Source organism: Sturnira hondurensis, unplaced genomic scaffold (genome assembly GCF_014824575.4).
Source record: "Sturnira hondurensis isolate 20B ecotype Veracruz unplaced genomic scaffold, ASM1482457v3 Scaffold0004136, whole genome shotgun sequence".
Lineage (NCBI taxonomy): Eukaryota > Metazoa > Chordata > Mammalia > Chiroptera > Phyllostomidae > Sturnira > Sturnira hondurensis.
Genome location: NW_028076767.1, coordinates 10,406,942 through 10,414,675, shown reverse-complemented (window position 1 = coordinate 10,414,675; position 7,734 = coordinate 10,406,942). Strand labels below are relative to the sequence as shown.

Genomic DNA, 7,734 nt, shown 5'->3' with positions numbered 1-7,734 from the left:
TGAGCATAGTCAGGCAACAGGAAAATGTGACTTTTTAATATTTACGATATTTCCTGATTTCCTTTTTCTCTCCTATTTTCTCCACTTTTGAACTGATCACTTCTATGTCTGGTATTCTACGCTTCTTCCACCATTGTATTTTGGAAGTAAGTAATTTGGTCCTTGAGTTTTATGCTGTTGGCATAAGAATGTACAAACCTGTAGAGAATTTTTATGAGTTTGTTTCAGCCAAACTGCCTACGCTGCCAGGAAGCAAGATCTCAAATGTTTCTGAGAATGACACTTTTGCAGTATCTTTTTTTATACGTTTGGAATTACAAAAAGAACAGGAGGAAGATGACATAAAGGTGGAAGAGAGCAAGGTTCAGGAGAGTTAACAAGATTATGGGCTCCCTTCAGGGTGGTTAAGACTTCAAGGGGTCTGGAAGAGGATTACTTCAGGCGTTTCAAAGGTATGTTAACCTAGACCCCCAAGAACAATGGACAGGGCTTGTTTAAAGGAAAGATAAATCTTTCACAGGCCTGGGGCATGACTATCTCCCCTGACCTGACCAGTTAGGAATTTATGATCAGATCACTCTGGGAAACAACTTTTGTTAGATTTATTTCAGCGCTGCTTCTTTGTCCTCAATGTCCACAGATAAAAAGAAGTTGTTCCCCACTTGAATTATGGGCAGAGCCTCTCTCAAACCCAATTTACACGATTTAGATCATGAGACTTGACACTTTTTTGAGCTGAGCAGATTAAGATGAGACTTTGGACCTGATGGCTTGGCATTTGGGGGTTGGAATGAATATATTTTGTGTGTGGAACAGGCATGAATCTTTGAGAGCCAGAGTATAGACTATAGTAGGCAGAATAATCAAATATATCCATCAAATATGTCTACATACTAATCTCCAAATCTGTAAATGGCCAATTAAGTTTGCAGAGGGAAGTAAGGTTGCCATTCAGCTTACTGTAAAATAAGGAGATTATCCTGAATAATCATGGTGATCTAAAAACAATCACATGGATCTTTACGGTGGGCGGGGGGGAGGGAGGCCGCAGGGTCCAAAGCAGCAAGATGGCATTGTGAGAAGGACTAGACCAGCCATTGCTAGCTCTGCACATGAAAGGGGCCACAAGCCACGCAAAGTGAGCAGCTTCCAGAAGCTGGAAAGGACTAGAAAATGGATTCTTCCCTAGAGCCAGCACAAAGATTTGTGGGCACCTTGATTGTAGCCCAGTGAACCCCACTTTCGGACTTCCAACCTCCAGAACTGTAAAATAAGTATGCGTTGTGAGTCACAGACCAACGGACACTAAGTGCAATGTAATATCTCAGATTGACTACAGGGACCAAAAAAGACACTAGCAGAAAAGCTGTTAAAATGCATAAAGTCTAGAGTTTAGTTAACAGTATCATAAGATAAATAATTTTGAAAAATGTACCATGGTTATATAAGATGTTAAGATTAGGGAAAGCTGAGTGAAGAATATTTGGAGCTCTCTGTACTATTTTCATAACTTTCTTCTGAATCTAAATTTATTCCGAAATGATTTATTAGAAGAAATTTAGCTAACAATAAAAAAGGTGAATTTGGGTAGTTAATTCAGCAGATGTCAGATTCAAAAGTGATTTCTTTCATGGATGGAACTAGAAAGCATTATGCTGAGTGAAATAAGCCAGGCGGTGAAAGACAAATATCATATGATCTCACCTTTAACAGGAACCTAAACAACAAAACAAACAAGCAAGCAAAATATAACCAAAGACACTCAAATAGAGGACAGGCTGACAATGACCAGAGGGGAAAAGGGAGGGAATTTCAGGGGAAAGGGGCAGGATTTACAGGAACTAGTATAAAGGACACATGGACAACAACTAAGGGGGGTGGAAATGGGAGGGAGGTGGGGAGCACTGGGGGGGGGGGGCTGGGATGGGAGTAAAAGACAGAAAACTGTACTTGAACAATAAATAAAATTTTAAAGTGATTTTTTTGTACCAATGCATGCTAATTTCAAAATGCTTAAGTTTAAAAAAAAAGGTTTTGCTGAGCAATTTATTGGACATTTTTCTTGAGAATTTTTTAAAAATTATAGATAGGTATCAAGCAAAATGTATATTCTTCATATATCAGAATAAACTAGGAAGTTTGCATGACAGGTCCGGTTTATTGCTCTTCTAGCTTCTTTTTTCCACTGTCTTCATACCTTTATTCATTTCTTTCCCTAAGTGGTTTTATGCAATCCTTTCCAACTGAAGAAATAGGACTGATAAAAGTAAGTTGCACCACAGTGCTAATGAATTCAAGTACTCAAAACTGTTCTTTAAAAATTTGCACTTAAAAAGAAGCAGTCACCAGGGATATTAAAAGTCTTGACAGCATAATTCTATAAATATATGAATAAATTTACTCCAGAATTATTTTCTTTTATCACTGTTATAATATGTAATAACTGAAATTCTATACTGTATTTTATCCTTTCCCATAACTTAGATAGGCTGGATAGTTTGAGACAAACTTTTTTAATAACCAAATTATTAGGATTTTTTAAATTTATTAAGCTATTAAACTACTGACAAACCCAAGGATCAATCAAATTATTTTCTGGTGAAATCTGAGATGTTGGGATTTATTAATAATAACACTAACTTCCCATAAGCACCTTTGCCGTGTGGCACCCTGCTGAATTAATATCATCTTCACAGCAACAGTATATGGAGGGTATTATTACCCCATTTCAAGACAAGAAAGCTGAAGCTTAGACAAGTTTACATTATCTGCCAAAGATCAAGCAAGTAATTCAGGGCAGAAGTGAAATTTAAAGTGAATTTGTCCAACTCTGGAGCACAGTCAAGGCTCTGCTCCTGAGCGTTCACCTGCCCTCCCCCTCCCCCAACCCTGTCCTACACACATTCGCCTCTGGGTAATGCGGTAGAACTTACTATGTTACCTATTCATCCACTATCAAAATGCTGACTATATGCATACACATTTATGTTCATGTACATATATATATCACACGACATACAATAGTTATACTGAAACATGCTGCTTTAAAAAAGTCATAGCACCTCTACTTTTCCAAAACAGCTTTTGAAAGGGAAGAGATTTCAGACTGTCCATGAGATTCAGGAAAACACAACAGGGCAGCTGATGGTCATTGAGAGAACTGTGTGAGGTACCAAGGTGCCTACTTTGAAGGGTACTGAGACACCATTGTCCTATGTACAGTGTTCCTTGTATCTTGTATCTTCTTCAATAAATGCCATGCAATATGAAAAATAGAGACATTTACATATATGTGTATATATATACACACACACATATATGTGTTATTTTATGATGTTCATGAGCAAACTGTTCACATTATGATATGGTTCATGTTCGGTTAAGTACATGACAAATAGTAAAGGTCACATTTACTACAGACAAAGTTCTGAGTCTCTTAAATTTTGATTCTGAAAAAGAAAGTTATCTTTGCCAGAACAGGGACTTCTCATCTTATTTCATTGGGGCTTTTAAGTAGTCAATAAGGAAAACACAGAAATACATGCATCATTTCCCTCAAGAGAATGAACGGCATCATGAGCAGTAAGTACACTTAGAATCTCCTTTTCCCCTCCTAAAATGTAACTCTCACTGTATTACTAAGATATTAGAATAGAACATCTTGAGTAATTCTGTTCTAGTTGTGTCAGAAATCTTAACCACTTGATAAGCAACATATGTGAAAGACAAGTTTCAAGGACAGGATTAGGAGAATAAAATCTATTAGAAGCACAAAGGAAGGCCAGGAGCCTGGCTTTGGGAAAAGGCTGCATGCAGACTTGGAAGGTGTGGCTCACATCCTGGCTCTGAGTAAGGTACTCTGGCAAGCATCAACCAAAGAAATTAGAAAAGATTTCTTTGAACTAAAAGTACTATATTCACACATTGCCTTAGAGTAAACTCATGGAAAATCAGTAATTACCCTATTTTAGGGTTCCTTTCAAGGAACCTTAAGGTATAGCCGTGATTAAGAGCCTATTTGTATAGAATTTGGAAGGAGACAAAAAAACAAAGTCAAGTACTCAAGCCAACTCAAGATTCAGTTTTCCTTCTAAACAGCCAGAATGAAGGAGAGGGATTGAATGAGAGAGGGGAGAATCTAACATTAATGTGAACCAGTTTGGAGCACATATTATAGTAGGCACTGCATGCTATTTTATTTAATCCTCATAACAGTATCTTGTGGTGCAGGCCTTAGAAGCCATACATTATAGATGAAAAAATGGAGACTCTAAGAGTATTTAGCCAAGATCACAAAGTGTGGTATGAGCCAGGCCTCCTCTCCCTGAGTCTACCACTCTTTCCAATGTAACACAAGTAGTAATATGCGGTGTGATGTAAGATACACAAGGAAACCACCCCAAAAAATCATCGCCTACAAAAGGTGGCATGATTTCCCAAAAACTACTCCTTGTCACTCCTTAAGTTAATTAGCTTTTCCATATTTAGAATGCAAATACTTGAGTATTATGCCCATGACACACTATCAAGTGAAAAACAAAAATAAGTTGCCAAGAAATATAGAACAGAAATTATGCCAGGAAAGGGGGAAAAACCTAAATGCCCCAAAATAGGAGTATAACTAAATAAATTGCAGTGAGATCTACTCATTAGAACAAAGACCTCTACTTACAAAAGACTAGGTTAAGCTGTCATGTAAAAAGAGGAAGACACAAAGTACTATTAGCTTATGATTACAATGATGTCAAATGCAAACAAAATAAAAGTCTATCTAAGAAGTATAAAAGTAATGCAATAAGGTAATATAATTACCAATAACTATTGTCCGTATTTTCCCCAACATACTTTAATTAGTTTTTATAATTTCCTAATGAGAAATCAATGAGTTTTTAGAAGCAAAAGGCTCAGTCATTTTAAACTGAAGCCTTACAATAACTTCTTCCTTCTGGCCAGAAATTATTTTTTTCCAATTTATTTCCCACAGTGCATAGTTCCTTATACCAAGTAGATGCTTAATATCTTTTTATTGAATATATATTTTTAAAAGAGTAGACAGGAACAAGAAAGATCTCCCTCTGCTTAAAAAGTATTTCCAACATAGGTTCACTAATTAGAGATTTATTTGTGCTAATGAGTTCCTTCTTAAAATGCAAATGCATCAAATAGCTAAATGAGCAAAAAAAAAAACATGAACAAAGAACACACAGGAGGAAACACATATGGCTAATAAACATGAAATGAAAAGTTCAACCTCATTAATAATCAAAGACATGAAAATGAAAGTGATATCAGTTTTCAGAAACTTGCAAAATTTTTCATGGCAATTTTCAATGCCAAGTGCAGTATAAACAAGAAAACACTGACAATATATGCCTCTCATAAACTGCTGGTAGGAGTGCAAAATTGGTACGAACTTTCTAGAAAGTGATTTAAAAAATACTCTTAATTTTTGATGCAGGAATTTCATTTGTGGGAATATAAAGAAAAAATCATAGATGTATGTGAAAAAATTTTATTTGTGAATATTCAGTGCAGTATCATAATCCCAAAACAATTCTAAAGACTCTAAGTATCTATAGTAAAGGAAACAAAACTAAATTTTCATAAATCAACTCAATACAATAATATTTTATCTTGATAACCAATTTTTTAAAAATATTTAAATATGGACAATCTCATGATATAGTATTAATTGGAGTGAAGTAGTACACAGATATTACTATACATCATGATTTCACATTTTCAAAATATTTAAGCATAGGCAAAATATAAAAGAAAATAGTAGTAATCACTCTAGCTGATGATACTAAACATAATTTTTATTGTCTTCTTTATTTTCTTTTTTGCTCACATTTAATTTTTATTGGTTTTTAATGCTGCACAAGACAATATTTATTTAATTCCTTTATTTCATTTATTTATTTCTGTTTCCTGTTTTTATTTTAATTACTTAGAGAGGGAACCATTGTGGCCTTTTTTGTTTCTTTATCTGAAGGCCACCGTAAGCATTCTAAATTTGGAATATTAAAGCAAGCTAAAAGGGAGAAATGGGGTTTCCCAAAATCACTCAATGGAGAGAGGAAAGGTTGCTTTGTCAATCGTGCCCTATGGTGAGCTGTTAACTGTGTGAACAATTACATTTCACTTATAATTGATCGCGCTTAAGGCTTTGATTAACTTTGGGGGTCCCCTTCTTCGAGTAGCTCTTACGGACGCAGGTGCGTGTCCTGGACGATGTCGCAGCAGTGGTTGACCGCGCGGCGGACGTTCCCGGTGTCCACTATGCAGGCGAAGGTAGGGGTGGCAGTAGAGGCGTCCACTCCTGGGGGACAGTGCTGATTCTGAGAAACTCATCACGGATGAAATACTTGGCCAGGACCACATGTGGGTCTTCTCCAGGCTCGGGAGTAGCCTCTTCAGGAATATTGTAACGAGCAAATTCTGGAAAGTAGTCCTTAATTTTCGATTTTCCAGCAAGGACTTTCTCAACAAGTAGGCCTTGCTTGTGGGAAACAGAATCACAGAGATGGTGCGCAGCCATCGTTGTTCCAGACGCTCTTGAAGAGGTTCAGAGCATCCTGCAGACGGTTGGTCTGGTCAGGTTGTAGCTGCTGCTGGCCACCACAGAGATGCTGGCGGTCACGTCATTGAAGCATTAGATCCCCCAGCGGCATCTGTTGCGCCTGCCGCCCACGTCAAACAGGTAGAAGTTCACTTTGTGCACCTGGAGCTCAAAGAATCTCAGAGATTCCAGAACTCTGGACATGGCAGTGAAGCCTGTCCTGATCGCTCGGGACATGCGGTTGATGTCAACCTGCTTGATAACATCAACCTTGTCCTGGAAGTACTGGGCGCAATCGGCGGGTACTCGTTGGAGAGTTCGTTGCGGGCGCGCACTCCCTCTTCCCACAGAACCTTGGCGTGCTCGCCCAAGTCGGAGGGAAATCAAAGACGGGCGCGTTCATCACACTCAGAACGTAGTCCACTCGGACCTGGTTCTCAGGGTTGGCCAGCTCCACGGGGGTCACCAGGCTGCTCATGACAGCCACAATGGTTTCGATGCCTCCTTCAGATCGCTTTTGATGTCAGGCACCGTGGTGGCCTTCTCACCTTCTATGTTGCTCCTGGCAGCCTACAGGTCCCCTTCGCTGCCCTCTCAATTAAATCCATCAGCATGCAGCATCCTCATTTGCCTCACAAGGGTGCTTTTACCAGATTTTCCAGGACCTCCTCTGCCTGCCTTCCAAGTAACATGTCTTCTTTATTTTCTTTTATACCCATAATTTCTAAGAGGATATTTGTTACACATAAACAGTGTTTTACAAAGATATTCTGCTTATTCGTGCAATTTCTAGAACTCCATTCTGAGAATATAATTCAAATGAAAGGTTCTACACAAAGGTGTTCATACACAGTTTTATTTAAAATAATAAAATTAGAGGAGTCGTTAAAGATAGTATGGTTTATAAAATATATAACACTGTCATTATGTTAATTCCTTTTACTTTATGGAAAACATCTTATTTTGGTGTGCCAGTATAAAAGATGCTAGGACACACACACACATACACACACACACACACACACACACACTTCTCCCTAAAGAGATAAATTAAAGATTGGAGTGTGGGGATCAAGTTCCTTGATCTTTGAGTTCTAATAGTGAGATGAGTAAAATTAACTTTCTCCTCTGTGAGTTTAGGAGTTATTTCCTAACCACCTCAAAACATAAGC

General features: G+C 37.8%; 1 pseudogene; it reads right to left on the bottom strand.

The window, feature by feature from the left end:
- Positions 1 to 6,173: 6,173 nt before the first annotated feature.
- On the bottom strand, positions 6,174 to 7,216 carry LOC118985853 (guanine nucleotide-binding protein G(s) subunit alpha-like; annotated as a pseudogene).
- Positions 7,217 to 7,734: the final 518 nt, after the last annotated feature.